The sequence below is a fragment of the Phasianus colchicus genome, chromosome 13 (genome assembly GCF_987193195.1).
Source record: "Phasianus colchicus chromosome 13, bPhaCol1.hap1.1, whole genome shotgun sequence".
Taxonomy (NCBI): Eukaryota; Metazoa; Chordata; class Aves; order Galliformes; family Phasianidae; genus Phasianus; species Phasianus colchicus.
Genome location: NC_143448.1, coordinates 5,396,286 through 5,416,645, shown reverse-complemented (window position 1 = coordinate 5,416,645; position 20,360 = coordinate 5,396,286). Strand labels below are relative to the sequence as shown.

General features: G+C 37.2%; 1 long non-coding RNA gene across 2 annotated transcripts in view; it reads right to left on the bottom strand.

The window, feature by feature from the left end:
* LOC149916125 (uncharacterized) overlaps positions 1 to 20,360 on the bottom strand; it is a 128,164-nt gene that overhangs the window by 107,602 nt on the left and 202 nt on the right. The window lies entirely within an intron of this gene.

The following is a 20,360-nucleotide window of genomic DNA, read 5'->3' as shown; positions in this document are numbered from 1 at the left end:
CGTGCACATGTACCAAAAAACATTCAATTTCTTTACATCATATAGTGGCACAAACAGCAATTTTGTTCAACTATAACACTCAGATAACTATCACTTCTTTTTTTTTTCCTAGAGTTTGCATGAAATCAAGAGTAACAACACAAGATTTGCTACATTATACTTCATACTTATTCTTTACATTTCTTGAGCTACAGCAGTGCTCATGATTTCCACACAGTCTTTTAAGAGCAAAAAAATAAAGAGCATTTTAAGTCTCCAGTGAGTTACCAACTAACAGAGCTAACTAAACACCTTCAGTTTGTTCTTTCACTTTTTTTTAAAGCTAAATTGTGTTCTGATCTACTCTGCTTTAAAAAAAAAAAAAGTTGAGGTCTGATCTTGTCAGAAACATTAATGGAGCTACCAGGATAGTGACCTGCAAGTTTTCACCTGCTTAAAAGCACTGTTAGCAGACAACCACAGAACTTTAAGTTTAGATTATATACTTCCTAATTACTAATTAGATCTTTTGCATAGGAAAGGCAGACATCTGCATCAAAACCACTGGGAAGGAGGAAAAAAGCAAGGAAACAACATTTAGCATTTTGTTTTAGCTCAGATGGACATAATCAGTTACTTCACACAGTCTTTGTAGAAGGGGAAAAAACAAAACATTTACAAATAACATAAGCATAGAGAAAATGAAGATTAAAAGAATCAAGTTCTGACGCTTTCTTCCCTCCAGTGTAGCTCCCTAACTCTATTTCTTCCATAACACAAAGTATCACCTAGTCAGTTGCCTCTTCAGTTGCTTGAGAGCTCAGCATAAGGATGTGGATGGTGAGAACAAACTCACATAAAATGAGAGCTGAAAGATATCAGAAACTGAGAAAGTGGACAAAAGAAGGAAGAGAACAAAGAAGAACATCAGTTGTATATAGGAGATACATCAAATAGGTAAACAACTTTTATCTTAAGAAAAGTCCACGCTAACTAGTCACAACACTATAATGTGATGGAAAGTACAGCAGTGATAGCAGAGCAGCAAAGACTTTGGCAGCAGCAAATGAGAACAAGTCCAAACGCAGCAGCCATGAACACAAAAAATGAAGGGAAAAAAGCTACTTAACTCTGGAAGGCCTCAGGTAGGCAGGGATCTCCATTGAGATCTCCTTGCCTCCACTGCAAACCCTTAAATGAGGTCTGGGAAGGGGTGAATCCTGGCTCCACCCCTTCCAGTCACTCAGGTCCATTGCATGCACCTGAGCTCCCCTAGGTTAGCCTTACCACCTGGTGCTCGGTCACTTGTTCAAGCTGTGAGGTATCATTTCTAGAACACTACTACAACTTAGTTTTTATCTTTCTAAGGTTCTGTCCAAACTAGACATTCAAACTAGTCAGCTCTCACCTACTCAGTAGTAAATCTTGTCTTTCTTCTCCCCTGAATTCTTCTTAGTTCAGTGCTTATTGCCAGTCTACCTGAACCATCAAGACAATGCACAGCTCAAGTATTGACAAAAAAATTAAAGTGTGCTTATTTATATCTTATTCCCTTTTATTAAGATCAACAGGTCCCGGAGATCTGTTAACTTACATTAGTACACAAACAAGTCTTCATTAGTGCAGATACTTCTGTCATCACTATTCCCCTACTTGAAATCTAACCCTATATCATTTTTTTATTTTAATCAAGGTGGACTAAAAACAGCTGTAGCTGGTGATTCACAGAATTTAGACTTCATTTCTGCCATCAGTTTCACACTCCTTCTCAAAGTCTGATTGATAGTAGTGACTAACATTGTAGGAAATAATTTGCCTATCTTAACTATCAATCACAAGAGATTTTTTTGCTATCACTTAAGAAATGCACTGACATTTTAACCAATTTGTCCAGACTAGGAAAATCTTGGAATTACAATGGATAAACAGCTGGCTGCAATGTTCACTAGGATCTGATTCTTCTCTACCTTTTATACCTGATCTGATTCTGAAACACTTCACACACTCATCATTTAATGCAAAGCTAAGAATATGCAGAAGGGGGCTTCTCTGGGATTTACTTTAAAAAAAAACATTGGTTAGAAACTAGAAAGTAGTTATTTCATAACAGATCTCTTCTCTGCTTAGCTTCTCTTCATACAATTACTTAACACACCCATACCATGGTACAGTGCACAAAATAGCATGATGACGCCAACACGTATCACAATGAAAACTGTCTGCCAGTGTATCTGAAAAAGCACTTTGAGGGAAGATTCTGACCCAAAATCAGCAGGAACCAAAAAGATCAGAATAGAGTAGGACAGGAGGAAGTAAGACATTTATTAGCCCTTCAAGTATTCTGAAAGCTACATGTTCACAGCTTTAATCTATATACAACTAATTAGATCAAAGGTGTTTCTGACAATGCTGATGAAAGAGGCACCAGGTGGCTGACTAGCTCACAGCTTGTTACAGAAGGCACAGATAAACACTGAACTAGATGCATGTTGCACTGATCCTTTCATTGATGCAGTGGCCTCTTAATACAGCTGCCTGCACTACCTACTCAGAGCATCTGCCCAGCATTTCATGTTGCACAACATTTGAATATGGGTAAATACTCCTACTCCCCTCTCACCAAGAATAAACCTAAAATACGTCAAGAGAGAAAAAAGGGAGATAGTGCTGCAGTTTCTGCAGAATTAGGCTCACATTAAAAGTTTGTTTATACAGGTAATGTGTATGTATACACATCAGAAATACCCAAAACAGAAAACTTGATTTTGCCTAATTGCCAGGCATTTAGTGTGCTGAAGGGTCATGACTGAAGGGGTCATGATGGTAACATACTTACATGCCATCAAAAGTTTCTCCTCACTATTTACTTAATTCTGTGGGTGACAGTTGTGAAATTATTGGAACACCACTACCTACGAATTACAAGTTCAGTAGCATAGCAAAAAATGACAACCCTTTTACTTTTCTAAAACAAAGCTAGCCATGAATTCTGGAATCGAGGCAAATGCAAAGATCACATTCGCTGCTGCCTCCTTCACAATATTTAGCACACAATAACAACTGTCTCCCCTTCCTCCACTTTTTGTCAAATTTCACATTTACACAACTATATACTCAAATGTTCAGAATCCAATAAAGATACTAGCATTTAATACTAATACTTCCTAAAAAGACAATGAGGATGTCATATTATTAACTAGAAGACTAATTACCTAGTGCAGGATATTCTACTCAGCTTTCTTTTGCAGTCATGGACTAATTTGTAATATTGAACTGTAAATTAAAGGTATTGAGCTATTATGGGACTGCCAGCCAACCTGGCCATATGACATTGTCATATTAGCATTAAAAACAAATGGAAGAAACAGGCATGCATATTCTATGTGAGACTCAGTCAGCTACAGGACACTTTAATGTAAAAAGTTCAAATACGAAAACCAGATCAAATATAGTGCAGTGATAATGAAGCCTTAGCTTTCAGTGAAGAGGATGACAAATCTTTTGCAGAAAATTTAGTTCTCCCTAATGATGAATACTTAGCAGAGCTAAGAAGGGAGGGTAAATTAAGATCAATAACTGGATTTGCTATAGCATTTTAAAATAAAGGAACTAGGAAAAGTTACCTGGGGTAATATTAAGCAGATGTCTGCAGATGAACTGTCTAAGAAGTACTCTTACTCTATCCTACCCATAGGAGTAGGCTTCTAACAACTACTTGGTTCTCCTGCAACAGTTAGTGTCTTATGGCTCACTAGGTTAGATAAATGGATAATTGAAAATCACAGGGACAAGCTTGCTAATGATTAAAACAGACACTGAACCAGCTTTCAATGCATTTATCTTCCATACAGTTCAATTCTACCTGATTTAAATCTGTAGTCGCATGTTTGTGGCTTATCATATATCAAAGAGCAATTTGCCTTCTTTTCAATTTCTACATTCTTCATATGAGAAACATAACTAATGCCAGTATATACTGCTTGACAGATACCAGGTATCTGCTCCAATAATGGACAGTAAAACCAATGTTTCAGCAGTAGATCACATTTCTCAAAGATGAGAACACTCTGGAGAAGCAAACAGGTAGTCATACTGACATGCAGTCCTATAAATTGTGAAGTCTCAAGTGCATCATCCATAAAAACATTCCAACCTTAATACAGTAAGGTACTGATATGATAGCAAGTCCTCTCAAAAATGTTTTTCTTTTTTGTAACTGAAAGTGCTGATGAGTTTCTTCTAGACAAAATTGAAAACCATGAGGTTTAAGTGTGTCATCAGGATGCTTCTTCATCAGGGAAAAAATGTATGAACCTGGGGGCAACAGTAATAATGTTATCATAACAGGCTTCCCACATCAATCACGTGAAAGTAATGTGAAGAGAAACGGTTTAGGAAGTTGATACTGACCTATCTTCACATTAGGTTCCCTTCTCATTATACATTATGACAATCACCACAAAAATGTTTACAAATACAATCATTCTAATTGCACCAGGGAAGGTGTTCTTCAGAAATATTGTTGCTTTAAGAATATAGATTCATCATCCAAACACTAAATCAGAAAAGAGGAAAAAATAGATTTCTAAATATTAGCTTTAATTTATAGAAGGTAGCTTTGGAAGTTAAAGGCTTACAATAGTTCTAGATTTCCTAAGGGAATAAAAAAAATACTTGGTGCATCAGAATAGATCATTGTCCCAAAAGAAAGAAACTCAAAGTGACCCCAACCCTACATACATTGTGCCTAGTATCCCAGGTGCACTATAATATATAAAACAAAACTCATCAAGAACTGACCACCGTAACTTTCAACCTCATCTGATTTCTAATAGCTGCTTCTTGTGCAGTCAATTCAATTTAAGAAATTTTTACACGACCTGCTCTTTACCTGTTTTTTTTAATGTGCAGAAAGGGGATCTTACCACTCTTAAACTAATTTAAAGCACTTACATTCTGATTAATGTCCAAACCCAGAAAGATAACTTATGGGGAAATGCAAAAACTAATTGAACAAGATATCAGCTGATTTTGTCTTTTTATACCCTAGAAGTTTTCAATGGGTAGGCCATTACAGCCTTCAGTCAAGAATTAAGCAGAAAGTTTCCTCCTACAGAGGTAGAAAAGATTCTTTCCCATTCTCCCTTCCCCTTTTCAAAAGTCTGTAACTACTCCAGAATATTGCTAACAAGGCATGTCAAAGGAGATAACCATACTGCCCAAGATGAATGTCAGGGATCTGAGTCTGCTCAGCATTTAGGAGTGCCCTTTTTGTACACAAACCTATTACTCCAATCTTTTAAGCGTTTGTGCGTTTCTGTACCAAAAGGCCTAAATGTGAAGGCTACCCAGCTCAAGCAGCAACATCCCTTGTAATGAAACTTCAACACGACCAAAAGGGGTGCTCACTTCAGAAAGTGAGCATTTGAAGTTTCTGAAGCACTGAGATGTTTTAAATCCATAGTTCCACAGTAGAATTACTCATTTTTAATTTTTTCCCCCCTCAGCTGCCCTCATTTAGCATAGTGGAAGCCTGCTTTTCCTGGTCTATTAAGACTTCAATAAAATCATTCATTTACTGTTAACCGCAACAGTATTCACATTTGGACCTGAATATTAATTGACTGATAATGAGATGATAAAGCTGCTTCTCTGCAGGTGTACCAATCAATTTCAATGAAACTGAAGTATTTTTCCTTACTGCATCTGAAATTAAAAAGTGATTTATGTTTTCTAATAAAGTGGTTCTCATTGATCTCCTTCTCAAAAAAGTATCTTTTCATTTGCACCTTTTTTAAATTATAAACTTCCATTTTCACAAAAATGATTTTCCAATACCTTTTACTCCCATTATGATTTGCTATAACACACCTTGATAGAATTTAAACTTCATACAAATTTCTAACTTGTAATAAACTTGAAATTTTCCAGTCAGAATTAATCTGCTTCAAAAAATGTCAGAATCATTTAAGCATTTCTTAGACTTCTCCATTTGTACAAACTGTTTACTGTTGTTATTAGTTAGTGCCATTGCAAAAGCTAATAAATGAAAGACTTTTGCCAGCCACCACTAACAAACTCCAGCTTGCAACAATTCAAAGTACCATTATCCACTGAAATCTTCTAGCAGATGTTTGAATTAACAGAGCAATTAGATTTCACTTCAAAATTATTGTCTTTCAAGTGATAATAATTAAGGAACAATGAAAATAATGCAGTATTTTGAACATGTGTTCCAATACCAGCATCAGCACAGGGACCAGGAAAATTGGGTGCAGATTGTTTGTTCGGTACCAAGAGACTCCAAGAAGAATGAAAATACAGGGCACAGAGTAAATACATACACAGACAGTGCAGTACACTCGGAAACAGAACAAAAGCTTGGCCTCAGTAACTATTAGCTCTGGAGCACAGACACTTACCAAGCTGCAACCCACAGCATACACAAAGAGCAGAAATACTTGATTAAAAAGGATGAATATTTAATATCTTAGTATTTAGAATATTACATGGTGTTAACTGTAAATGAAGTAGCCTGAAACAAGCAGTTGAGTTCTTTTAGCTAACTGAAAAGCGGAAACAGGATAATCATCTAACAACCATGCAAACAGCTGCTACTGATACTGGAAGTGACCAAACACCACTGCCATCTCAGAATTTTTCAGAGCAGTAAATAAGTATTTACAGAATCACCCAGTAATCCCTACACTTTAGACACCAGAAGCAGCCAAGGTAAATCAAGGACTCGAAAGTTACTGCCATTACAAAAGCAATTTTTCATCCAAATACGCAGTTCATAAGATGTGACCTGCTTGAGTACGGGGATTACAGGCAAACAATGCTCACAGTTAACATTTTATCAGAGATGTAAGCCTGACTGGATTTGATGTTAGTAGTGCAGACAGCAATCATCCATCCCAGAGCAAGCCAAAGTAAAAAATATAAGCCAAAAGATGTCACTATTCTCAAATATACATACATGGAGTCTGACAGAGAGGGTCATAACAAGCTGCAGATGGTTTAAATAAAGTGAACCAGGGCTAGAAAACAGACTCTAGGACAGAGCAAGCACAATCAGGAATCAGCAGTAGAGAGCCACAGGTGTAAAAACGATTCCAGAACAGAGGAACCAAGACTGTAGAGCACATAATCTTAGTGAAGACCAGAAGAGCAGCTGAGAGACAGCACTCCAAGTCTTTTACAAGTTTCTCTCGAAGGACCTGTTGAGAACAACAGTTTCCCATTACAGAAAGGTGTAAGAATTTAACAAAGTAATTACTATAAATACTTGCTGTTTATCTGCAACTCCAACAGAATAAATTCATCTGCACGAGGAAATTTTGGTTTGATAAAAGCTACAGACACTTGATGGATCAATGAACCAAGGAAAGTATTAAGAAGTTTTTATTTTGACTGTATCTAAGTAGAATATTTCCTTATAGATGACATTTTTAAAATGAGATTCCCTACTTACTTAACAGACAAGAAAATGGCTTTCAGTCAGAAAGTCTGCTCATAAGGAACTGTGACTTTGCACATTTTCTAGTGCTTCATGCATAAACTCATGAATAAAATATCAGTAGCTTTGCTCTGGTGTAAGTATTTCATTTAAATAATTTTGTTTCTTAATAGTAACATCTGGCTATACCATATAACAGTGCTTTGCAAAGTAATTTTCTTCTTACTCCACTGTAAGAGTGAAGCATATTTAAATTAAAAATCAATTTTAAATCTACATTTTCAATAGAAGCTCTAAAGCTATTAAGAATCATCACCTACAGGAGTAAGACAGCAAGTCTAAATGCATGGTTTTTAATCATCCTTTAGAAATATTGTTCTTGCATTTGAAGAGGAATGCATTCGCTAGAAATACTGTACGTCCAGCATTATTCTCAATTACCATATTTCTCTTCAGCAAAGAATAAGTACGTTTTTCAGGAAAAAAATAAATTTTGAAGTGTAAAGTAACCAGAGACTAAATAGAAGCAGCGAGTATTTCCTGACAGGCCTCCAAGCAGGATCACTGGCCTCCACCACATCACTGGTCCCACCTTTTACCGCTGAGCTCCTATTTTTAAGAAGTCATTTGCACCAATTTGGAGTAATTTGCAACACAAAAGCAATTGTAGGATTTCACTTAAGAGTTCAACGGGGTGGAGATTCACAGAAAGTAGTTTGCTTCTAAATAGAGCCTCCATAGCTTAGTGTTACAGATAGCCCATTGTGACCAACAAGTACCGGCTGCAGAAAAAAAGAATCAAATCAAAGCCTTGATAGATTTAAATCTATCGCCTTTCCAATTACAAGACTGAAAGCTATTAAGACAAGCTTCTTGCATTCTTCTTTACTTGTAACCAGCAAAAAACTTGGGTACTCATTCTCTTGCAGTCTCGGCCTCAATTCCTTTTACAACATTGCCCTCCTGTGGTATTTATGTGGTATTTGTACCTTCTGATCTTTTCGAAAGTAGCTCAGGTGCCCTACTTCAGAAACTGGAAAATTCTGGAGAAAATTTAATGTCCTCAGAAGTATTTCGGTACACGTTAACAGTTCTACAGCAGGAAAAGGAGCTGAAGGATATGCAGATAAGGCATCTTATCTAACTTCACCTAACTCAACCTGCTGAGCATTTCATTTAGCCATAAACAGCCCTGTTGACATACTGGGAGAACTGTCAACTCCAAACAATAAAATGCCCTTAGAACTTAACCTCATTCGGACTTACCTACCACACGCTGCAATCAGCTTAATACGATAACCAAATAACTTTTAAAGCTACTTAGTTTATGAAAAACAAATGCAGAATACATCAGTTATTGTGTATATATAGCACTCAATATTTTTTGTTTAGTATTACAGAACAGTCATTCAGTTCTGTAAATGCAGCAGTTAGCTAGAGTTACAAACTTTGCTTATGAGAATGAGCTTTTACCCTCAAAGATGCACAACATTCAAGAGTCTCGGTGGGCAAAAAAACTCAGGTTTCATCTTCTCAGAATGAATATACAGAAACAGCCTTCATAATGCCTATTTGATGAGTAAGCTTTAAGAAATGCCAGACTTTTAATAAGTGACAATCAAAAGTTAAGTAAGGCAAGAGAAACCTACATGCAGGATTGTGTGCACATCTACTGCAAATGATAAGAACTAAAGGAACCAAATAAGCTGCAACATTTACTTGGGTTAGGTCTTCAAGCACAGAAATTTGATTCATTTTGATGCAGAAATGTGCAAAGTGGATTATGATTGGGAATTTAATCTGCCAGGTCATTATGATGTGAGGCACTGTAATTGTAGTAAATACAAATGTAATGCTGATCAACTAACTTCCATATTTTTGAGACCGTAACTCAATGTGTAGTTCAATTTCTATGTACTGAAGTCAATTTGTGTTTATTGTACAAGACTTTCAGATTCTTCAACACAATTGCTATTTGTAATTGCTATTACAAGAGAAATTGTACCAGACAAATAGATACATACACGTTTTTTTAAAAGTTAATTCCTTAGATTCAGGGTTTCACTGATTTTATGAGGTTACTCCAGAGTCAGTTCAAGTTTCCAGGAGGCAACAATGATGGCTTGCTTCTTGTGCAACACAGGTATTTTTCTGAGTACTCACACAGGAAATTAATCAATTCAGATGGCAATCACACACCAGCAGCTGTAAATGCAGATTAGGCTGAGATACTAAACAAAACTTGCTTTCATCTCCACAGTCTGTCAGTAACAAAGATCAATCCCATCAAGAGCAGAATACCAATAATTAAGTTGCTTACTTCGTAGCTGCAGTCTGTATTTGAAGTACATCAATATCCAATTGCAACTTGCTCTGTCACAAGCATTGTCCATTATAGAGAAATTCTGGACAGCTTCAGCAGTTGTTTCTGTACAAAGGTATTCATTCTTATTTTCATCCTCAGGCTGTCTTCCAGGTTTTGGGATAGATTCCACAACTGTTGTGGTTTTACTGGTATTGCAGCCCATTTTGGTCTTAATCAGTCCAAGAAGGTTTTGTAGATTTCTTTTTATAGAAGGCTCATTACATTGCAGGATTGAAGAACAAGGAAAGGAACCAAAGCTGAATAGCTTTCCCTGTTGTATTGCTAAGGGTATGTTTGGTATCTGTGACAACATGCTAATCCTGCTAATCAAGCATTGACCAATAAGAGCTATAGTTTACTGCAAGCAGCAAAAGGTGAGTTTTCCAACTATGAAACTGTTCTTTTAGCGTTTTTCTCCTAATTGACTAATTCACAATTGCTTTGCCCAAGAAGGTCTGTTTGATTTCAACTTTTAAACATCCTACAGCTCACTTACTAGGAAACATTGCCTTGCTACAGGAAGGATCTGTGTTGTCACAGCAGCCTACCTGAATATTCTTTTAATCCTTTCCTGTATTGTAATTTGTATTACTATGTTATTTTTATATTACCAGTTTAATAGTTCAATATTAACAGGTTTTTTTTAACAGTAATAACTCCATAGTTTTGCTCCTATTGGTTGAATAGCATTCAGAGCCTGAAATGTCAAGCAGCTGGAAAGGGACAAGCATCAGGACCACAGCTGAAAGATTAGTACTGTGGGACTAAGTAGGCCATACAGCCATAAGATGAACTCCTGTTAAACTGCATGTTTTTCCTGCATTCACTTCAGAACTTTAATAAAAGCACCTTAAGGTGAGCTATCTTTGTGTGAAAGATGTTCATATTGTGGAACAAAGTCACAAGCACCTCAAACATTCAACGAAAACAGAGGGAAACTGAGTTCTTTTGAAGCAGACTATGAATTTGAAGCACAATATTTAAGATCCTGTCAAGAAAATACATTTACCCCAGATTAGAGACAGTCACAGATTTATGTACCTGGAGCAATTCCAAGCACCACCACAAAGTTCACCTCCATGATTTAATGTTTTCAGGTTACTACCTCTACCCAGTTATCAGAGACACTAATTACTGTTTTCAGGCTGATGTCTGTTTGCTTTGTTTTAGAAACAGCTGTTAAGCAAGCAGGGGTTTTCTTTGCTTACAGCACATACAACCCTCTACTTTATTCAAGTAGTATTAGAAACACCCACTTAACTCCACAAGCACTGATAAGCCATGTTGCAGAGTAGGAGAAAGTTCATTCACAGAATACCTGTGGAACATTAGACATATCTGATTTAGAACCTTAAAACATGCACCAGTTCTACACTTCTACATTAGTCCACATTTGTATACTACCTCCTTTTAATTCAGATGTATGAGGAGGCAGAATTTGTCTTCCATGTAGAGACTTGAAAGAATCAGACAATAAAACAGCTCCCAGCTGTCCTTAAGTCTACCTATGTAAGCATTAGCAACTCCAGTGTTTACTGCTCATTTTCAGAACACTGTCTGAAATTCCCCACTAGATGGCAGCTGAACCCTACGTTAATTGTGCAATATTATACAGCCTTTAGAAGCCACACAAGCTACATACAAGGAATGCCTTTAAGAAAAATAAAACATTAAAGATGATACTGTCTTTGGACTGACTTACACATTTTGAACCAAGAAGTGAAAGGCAATAGTGTAATACCTTTGATACCAGCAAGTCTCATGAAATCAGCCTTCATCAAAATGCTAAATCCTGGCATAAATAAGCCTGGTATATTCCTGCCAGATATTGTAACTACTCATGTTTCTGAAAATGAGGGATAGAGTATCACAGGAGCTAAGAAAAAGTCTGGTCAGGTGGACTTGGGCATGAAGACTCACAACAATATTTAAACAATTGAAGATGTTCCAATTTCTCAAATCCTTCCTTTCTCAAGTTAGCAGCAAGAATTAACGGACCCCAAAAGCTCCATTCAGTAGGAGAGCATTACATTTTCTACTTCACACATTAAGTCAATTCTGTTCTACCATACTGGAGTAAAAGTTTTGGTCCAGGCCTAAGACATCAATCTGGTTAAAAAAAGGTCTTGATAAAACAGGCAACATAGCACTGTAGTCTTTCTGATGTGAATGCATACACCTTCCAGTGATCTTTCAGAACCGGTTTTCCATACCTGGTAAGAACCCTTCCTATTCAGGATTTACACTGCACAGCAATATACCAACCATTCTGCTCCATTCTTGGGACTAGTGCATTTTAACAGATTGATCACTGACAGATCATGAATTCAGAATTTTTGCATAGTCCATCACTAAGTACACTTAAGTAGCTTAACAGTATCCCCCAAAGAAACAAGGAACTTTCTGACATGAAAACAGCATCCTCAATCTAGTGTTTAGTGTTGTGCCTCGCTCAAATATTGAATTGTTTTGACAATTACAGGGATAAAACAGAAAAACAGTTGCTGTTTACAAATGAATTCTCTTTTGTACGAGGCAAGTCTCTGCACCACTTCAAACTGAGAAACTGGAAGAGCACTGCTCATTAGTTTACAAGTTTTAGATGTGAACTCTAAAAATATAGATCCACTGGAAAACTATCTTCTATTAAAATACTTTATATACTGTATAGGGGAAGTATGGATTTTATACACAGCTTCATACTAGAGCTGCAGTACAAAGATAATAGGCCTGCAACCATTTTGGGGCAGGTGTTATGTAAGTTCTTGAAAGAGGGCCAGCAAACTTCAAGTACAGCTTGAATCCCAGCACATCCTGCCCCAGCAAACTGTGCACATCATTTTCTCAGCACACCTGAGAAGTGTTTGCATAATATGAAACAACTATACACTGCTCCAATGATGGTATTTACTCAGCCCTAGATACTTACAACAAGGCCTATTGTGCTCAGAATCGTCTTCTGTCATGCATTTAACTAGTACTTCTGACTCCCCTCCTATTGACTCACTAGCAGCAAGATTCACTTGGTCAGTCCTTTCAAGCAAGAAATACAGTTATTCTGCAGGTAGAAAATGAAAATACGTCAGTTTTGTGGTTAATAAAAGATTAATTCCTTCCCCACAAGGGTGTTCCATTTCCTTTGAATATAAAAAAGGAAATGCTAAAACTATCAGTAGCACAACATCAATACATACCATCACCTCTCCATTTCTTTATCAGAAGATTGAAATAGCTATATAGAAGAGACTAATTAAATTAGTAGATACCCAAGATTAATTTAGCAATGAGATGCCAAAGGAATGCCTACTTGTTATTAACCTAAAGAGATGTTGAGTAGCTCAAAAGGAAATGAACCCATACATACATATTCCTTTGCACATCAGTCCTTGTTTGCTGTTTCTGTTGCTGCCAAATATGCCCATGTTTCTGTACTCTAAGCATTAAGAACCAAGGCAATCTGTTCTCTTTAGAAACAAGGTATTCAGCTGGCTAAGAAAAAAGCCTGTCAAACTATGAGGGCTGCACAGAAGGCAATGTCTCCTGTCTTAAGTTGGTGGTATGGGAGTAGAGGCTGAATATTCCCACTAATATTACCATCTGACAGACAGCAGCAAAGGGGCAGTCTGATATGGTAATGCGTATGAAACAAAGCTGCACCACTGAATTCATCCACATGGACACAAATGAACTCGCTGACATTCACTGATGTGTGCTGAAGAGTGGATGTGAGCACAGCAAGGTGGTGGGTGGTGCATTTCAACTGCAGTGGCAGCTATGTAAAGATAAGCCATATTCCAGACAAATGCAGAGCTACCACATCATGAGGAGTGTCTTGATCAGCTCAATCATACAAATTGGCTAATTGTGGAGACTACGGTGGAAAAAAAAAAAGTGTTTTATGATTGAGAATTAGCTCTATGAAATAGTGTTGTACTTTTTATAGCTGTTATAGTTTCCATGGAAATAAATGGAGGCATTACTTTCAGAGCAGCCTAAATAACAATTGTTTGAGTACTTGAGAATTTTACAGAAGCAATTTTAAGAAATTTTAAGAGCTTTTAGAATTTCCAATGTTAGCTGTGTCATGTGCTTTTATTGGATGCTTTATGAACAGATATTTATCTCATTATATTGATAAATGAGAACTTCTTGCTATTTGTGAGGTGAAGGAAGAAATAGCAAGCCTACCATAGGATGTGACAGAGCTAAGGATCAAGAATCCAAGCCTTCTTCTGTTTCACCACACTGCAGTGTTAACTCTACATAAACAAGTAGTGCAAGTTTCCTACATTAAATTATCTCTGATACCTCATTTTCTGTTTCATCACAGATCTCATTACCTACCCAGAACTGCAAAAGTACCACCTCAGTACCTACAATAAAATGTCAAATACACAAATAAGGTCAAGTCAGTGCCTGGAAACAGACATAAGAACAAGTACTTCAGAGGTACTTGCACTGAAACATAGAACATGCCAATTACAAAATGAGTTTGTCTGTATCCCAGTGAAAGAGAAAGACCTCCATCCTTTAGGTACTGACATTCCTCTTCACCCCAAGTTACAGCATACCAATGTGACACCTACATTTGCACACTCACTGTGACACACTGATGTCCGTAATTCCTCACCACACAGAATCACATTTAACTTATTGGGTCACACTTGTTTCCCCTGGAAAACAGTTTCACAACTATTAAAAAGGACTCAGCCTGTCACCCAGGCTGTGTGGTATCTGGTTTTGATGCCGGTTATCTTGGCATCATTTAAGACAGATTTGTTTCAAAACCTCACTATAACATCACTGTAACTCAGGCTTAACTGACAAAGTAACAATTGTCACTAATTGTAGTATCAAGTTTTCAGTGTTTCAACAATCCCCCTTTCTGATATTTCCATCAGAACACAGAATAAAATGCAAATTTATATCCTTCAGTTGAAAACTATTCTTAAGATTCTAAGTTTATTCTACAAATCTTAGTTATCAGAAGGCTTTCCCTACAGTACTGAGACACTACACCATTTTCTCACTTCCTCAGCAACTCCTTTTCTTATTAAATATTTGGATGCCTTCATAAGTTCTTACACTTGCTCCGCTTTCCATTTTTCACCACAATCCTATGGTGCATATGCTTTTCAAAAGGGAATAATAATATATGCAGAGAAATTTTTCCCCCTGCAGATTTTTATGACTCCGTCAGTTATTCACATAATTTGGCTCCAAACATGCCTTGCCTACTTCATAATACATGCTTTTCCATAACACACAGATGAGTTTCTGTATTAATTAATGGAAAGAAATTTTAGACTGGAAGTCATTATGAGAAAATAAAACCAGCTCGTCATAACAAATCTCTTCAGCAGGCAATCCTAAAAACCCAGCTATTTTTGGGCTGCCAGTCTAAGAATTCCACTGAGAAAAACCATTCTAGACTAAGAGTTTAAAGAAACTTCTAACCCAACAGATGTATGGGCTACAGGTAACCAGTACAAAGAATGCCTCTGCTTTAGAATTCAGACACTACTTAAAAAGTCGTGTATCATAATGTCAGTACTGTCCTTATACCTTCATCTTGTTTTAAAGGACAGGATTAAATACACTCAACAAAAAAAATAGTTGGCAGAATTAGGAACAAGTCACCCACAACAGCTAATTATTCTTTCAGAAGTCAGACCTTGAGGCAAGAGGAATGCTATCAAGTGTAAAGACAGACACGTTCCTCCAGCTGTTTGTCATACTTATTGGACATAATAAACTGGATATGCTGGAGGCTATAATTAATCTAAGTGAACACTCCTTTTATGATGACTTGTCTACTGAGCTGTCTAATAACACTTAAGACTTTGATAAGTAACTAAACTAGTTCATTACAGCCAGTCTTCCTCTTTTTTTAAATGAGATAATTTATTGTATTATGCCATTCACTTTACTCAGTCATCACCAGCTACAAAACTCTGAACAAAAAGCAAACATATTCCATTTCCAAGTCCTACATTCAATTTTCTTTCATTACTTCAAATAAAGTTGAAATTCAGTTCATACAAAAAAAAAGAAAGCAATCTTGAGTGGTACAAGCTTGTTTAAAAATAATATTGCTGCTGTCTAGCCCCTTTTTATTTGTCTCGTTGTTAGACTTCATTACTGATTATAGCTCACGAAAGTAGAGTTGCAGTGCCCTCTTGTGAGCAGACTAGTCCCACTTTTAGAGAAGCTTTAGCAGTGATCTTGGGAGGTGACAGTGTTGCAGCATTGATGCTGCAGGGACAGCCTTTCTATAAGTGGAAGCATGACACTTGCTAAGAAGCTGCATATGTATGTGTGAATATATATATATATAAACACTAACATATACACCTGCCCATAGCCAATAATGATGCTCTTTTTAAATGAAACATTTAAAAATCATTGAACTTCTAAATATGAGAAACCACTATGAACTTCTTGGAGCCGTTATTCCTTACCACAGTCTTGTTATATTAAGTACTCCTGGAATTGGGGGGGAGGGGATAAACACAGTTTCTCCTTGTCTAATTTTAAGATGAGATTACCAATGAGGTACTAGAGGAAACAACAACTATCGAAGAAAAGAGGTTTTTGTTTTTTCTTTAAAAAGGAAGAAAATGCATCCTAATTCCTTGATGGCTATGGAGAACACATTAGAAAATGGGTATTAAAAATCTGTGCCAGCAAGATAAGGTCAAATAGAACCAATACTTAAGACCTCATCTTTAGTAAACTATGGTTAGTTACCTAGAAGTGAGCCCTTTGTCATCACAAGATCAAATTGTCATTACACACTTGATGAAATACAAGATAGATATAAATATCTGAAAATTAGTTTACTTTCTGTGGCACCAATAGCAAACCAGTCAAGTAACAGAGGGATCAGCAACTTTCTAGGCAGAACACATTGGAACTAACTCTCTGAAAAGTGTCCTTTGGCCAATCAAAATCTTGTTAGAAGATGCAGACTTGTTTCTTCTGCATAGACCTGGTCTACTGTATTCAGTAATACCCAACAACGCAATAAAGACAATTGCTACTATGCTAGCCTACACATCTCAATAGTTTCCACAGGTAATATTTTAAAGAGGCCTTAAGTTTAGTTTTTGCTATATTCCTGCACTTCACGACCAGTAAAGAAGGTTCACAGAAATGAAAGCACATTCTTAAAAGTTCATTTTATCACATCAACTTATCGCTTCGAAGCTGATGTTAAATATTTGCCTTCAGCCCAGAGAGCCAAGGTCCAAAGGAGCTTCATTTGTTCAGGCACAGATCCAAAGAATTATTTCAAATGAATTTAGGTACATGGGTCCAAATTGCTGCATAATCCCAATTAAAATCTCTGTGAGAAATCTCCTTCCTACCTTCAGCTCCCTCTTGGAGGGCATCAGTACAACAGGTAGGGAGAGCTGCTACTACTACCTGCTACTGCTTTTACAGTACTCTGGGTTCTCTAGAGATTCCCTACATCACTTAGGCCATAGGGCTGTGGAATGCCACACAGCTTAGCCCACATCAGTTCAAGAGATGAAAAAGTTTAGAAGTTAGACAGCCTGTTACTTGTTTCATACTTGTTCCATGCTTGTTCCACACTGAAAACTGTAGGACAGGCTCAGCAAACAAAACCATACTGATGTGTACTACACAAACCAGCATGATTTCTGGTCTAGACTAGATGACCCAAATTGATTTCTGCAGTGCACGTACTTCAAGTGCTCAACTACATGGCTTACTCATCTCTGTAATATTAGCAGTTAACTCACAATATCTTGAGAACTTGAAAGACAACAATTTGCACATGAAATATACACAGTAGTAGATTTATTTCAGATACCTTGAACTGAAGACCTTGCTTCTACATGTACCAAGATGAGTTCACTGTAAAGATTCAATGCATACACACAACTGTTAAAGACCAGGATTACAAATACAACATTCTCACTTACAGTTTCAAGGTTACTGAAGTCACTTTGGTGCAGGTTTGAGTGGGACTTAAAGTCAACGCTGGCAAGTTGAAGATCACATAAGATATTTTGAGACATTCTAGGGGGTCTAATGATAGAAAGCAAGCACCTGGCCTTCCTCCATCCTGCCAAGTCTCTGAATGGCATCCCTATCACTGAACATACTGCAGCTCCTTCTGATTTGGTGTGTCCCACTAACAGTGTTTAGCAGAACTAGTCCCAGGGTGCATCCCTGTGGTATCCTATGTCAATGTTTGCGTAGAGCATTAGGCACTGCTCCTGATCACACACACTAACTTTTTGATGGTTTGCATTGTGGGATTTAGTATGTTTTTAAGCTTATCTAGCTGCCTGCCCACACAGAGCATGAAGTCCTTGGACATATGGATAATGCCAGGGATAATATGAAAAGCCTTGCTAAAATTAAGATAAATGGCATATTCTGCCCACCTGTTATCCACAAAGGCAGATGTTTACCACAAAAAATAGTGCGTATGCTCCAACATCGAAGGCTGTTGCTTATCGGGAAAAAAAGAAAAATACACCTTTAACTTCATATTTGAAGATCACAGCTCTGAAGCAGCATTGCTATCAAGAACAGCTATACAGCCATCTACAGAAACACCACAAGAGGGCAGCAGAAGATTTCTACATTCCGTGCCGTCTCGCATGGCCGCTCGGAGCTCCCTCCCATTCACACCGCTCCGTCACGCACAGAACTGAGCAGGTCCTCTCACTCCAGACACTTCCGATGGTAGAACTTCCCTGAGGCACGCTGCAGCATAACACAGCACTGTACGATGCAATTCTAGCCATTTCCAGAGTTTATTTAACTGGCTTGATATTACAGAGAGTATAAGGATGTTAAGAGTGAAGAGGAAGAGAGTGGTTATTAACAGTTTGTCATTTGTGTTGTTGCTGTCTATTCCTTAACTGAAAGCTACTGTATTTTACACCAGCAATTATACATTTACAGACAACATATTATAACTTCACATTTTACTTTATTTCCTGCACTGCTCAGGACTGACAACAATATTTCTTCTGTGCTTGGTACAGAAGATGTATTTGGCACAACTTCCAGAAGCAAGAGAACTGAAGCAAAGCATCAAACTGTTTGAGCAGGAGACTCGCTGTCATCTCATAGTCAGAAAGTGACCCAGGAAAACATTTTATTAAAAACAAAAAAGCCACAATAACCCCCACCTTCACATCAAACTCCCCTCGTAGGCTGTTCTTCTCTTTCCATTACAAGGAGCCCATGCACAACAAATCTTAGTACTTAGACTTACTCTGAGTAAATCTTAGTAAGGAATATGAGATTTAAAACAGAAATACTACAAGAAGCTCTTCATTCAAAAAGCAGGTAATATATCCACTCTATTGCTATTAATAGAAAGAAGCACAAAAGAATTAAAAACAAAATCAGGAAAGATGCAATATAACCAGCTTTAACTGCCACATTCATTCTCAACATTTAGTCTATTAGAATCATCCAACATCTTTTCTCAGAAGATTCAAGTCACTTCCAGGCTTCCTCTAGATTTCACCATATATTTACAACGTATTTCTACAACTATCACTATCTTTGTTCTCTCACAATAACCTTCCCTGTTCAGCTCTTACAGAAATAGAGAATGAAACCTTCAGTCCTGTGCTCCACATGCCCATCAGAGCTTCCAGCTCTACTCTTAGAGGGGTTCCTCTCTCCCTAACACAAATGCTTAGAAGCAGTCCTGAGTCATCTTTCCTGTTTAAGGCACAATCTTAGCAGATTTTAAAACCCAACTCAAGATTCTCACATCAGCACAGAGATCCATAACTTACTATCAGCCTTTCTGCTCTCTCAAAATACAACACAACAAACCTTTGACAGAAGTAAGCTTTGAAAAGACCACCAATCCTTTAAGAAAAAGGGCTTATTTGATTTCTTCATAGGATTGAATTTAAAATACTATTCCAGTAACTTTAGACTTTAAAATGCTTCCCTCGTGCAACACCTATCTCACAACAGGTTTCACTGGAGTACTACAGTGGTTTTGTCAGCTACATGTATTTCTACCTGACATTGTGGCAAGCAGATAACTAAACTGCAAATGTAGGAGTTTAAGGAAACAGCAATGGAAGCAGCAGTCTGATATCTTAACTGCAGGTTCACTCAATTTATGGTAGTCTTTAACCACCACCCAAACATCTAGGAGATACTATCCAGAGTAAAACATTTCAGGTAGCAAGAGATTCTTGTATTCTAAATAGGCTGCTTACAAGTATAATCAGCAATCAGATTTTGATCTACAGTTATTTATCAGAATATTTCATTTCTTCTGATTGAGACCCTTGGACACAGGTATTCTCCCCCTCCCAACACACAGAATAAACAATTAAAGCTTCCCTAATCTAAAAGAGTACTTATAACCATAACCTACTTTACAGCTGCATTTTCAAGGCCATGAAAGAAACTATCTGCTTCCGTGTACTTTGCATCTGCAGTGTTTCACATCTGCAGGTGTAGAGCATAGCTTCTTGCAGAAGTTCCCATGCATATTTCAGATCAAATGTTCACATAAACTGCCAACCACAGCACAAC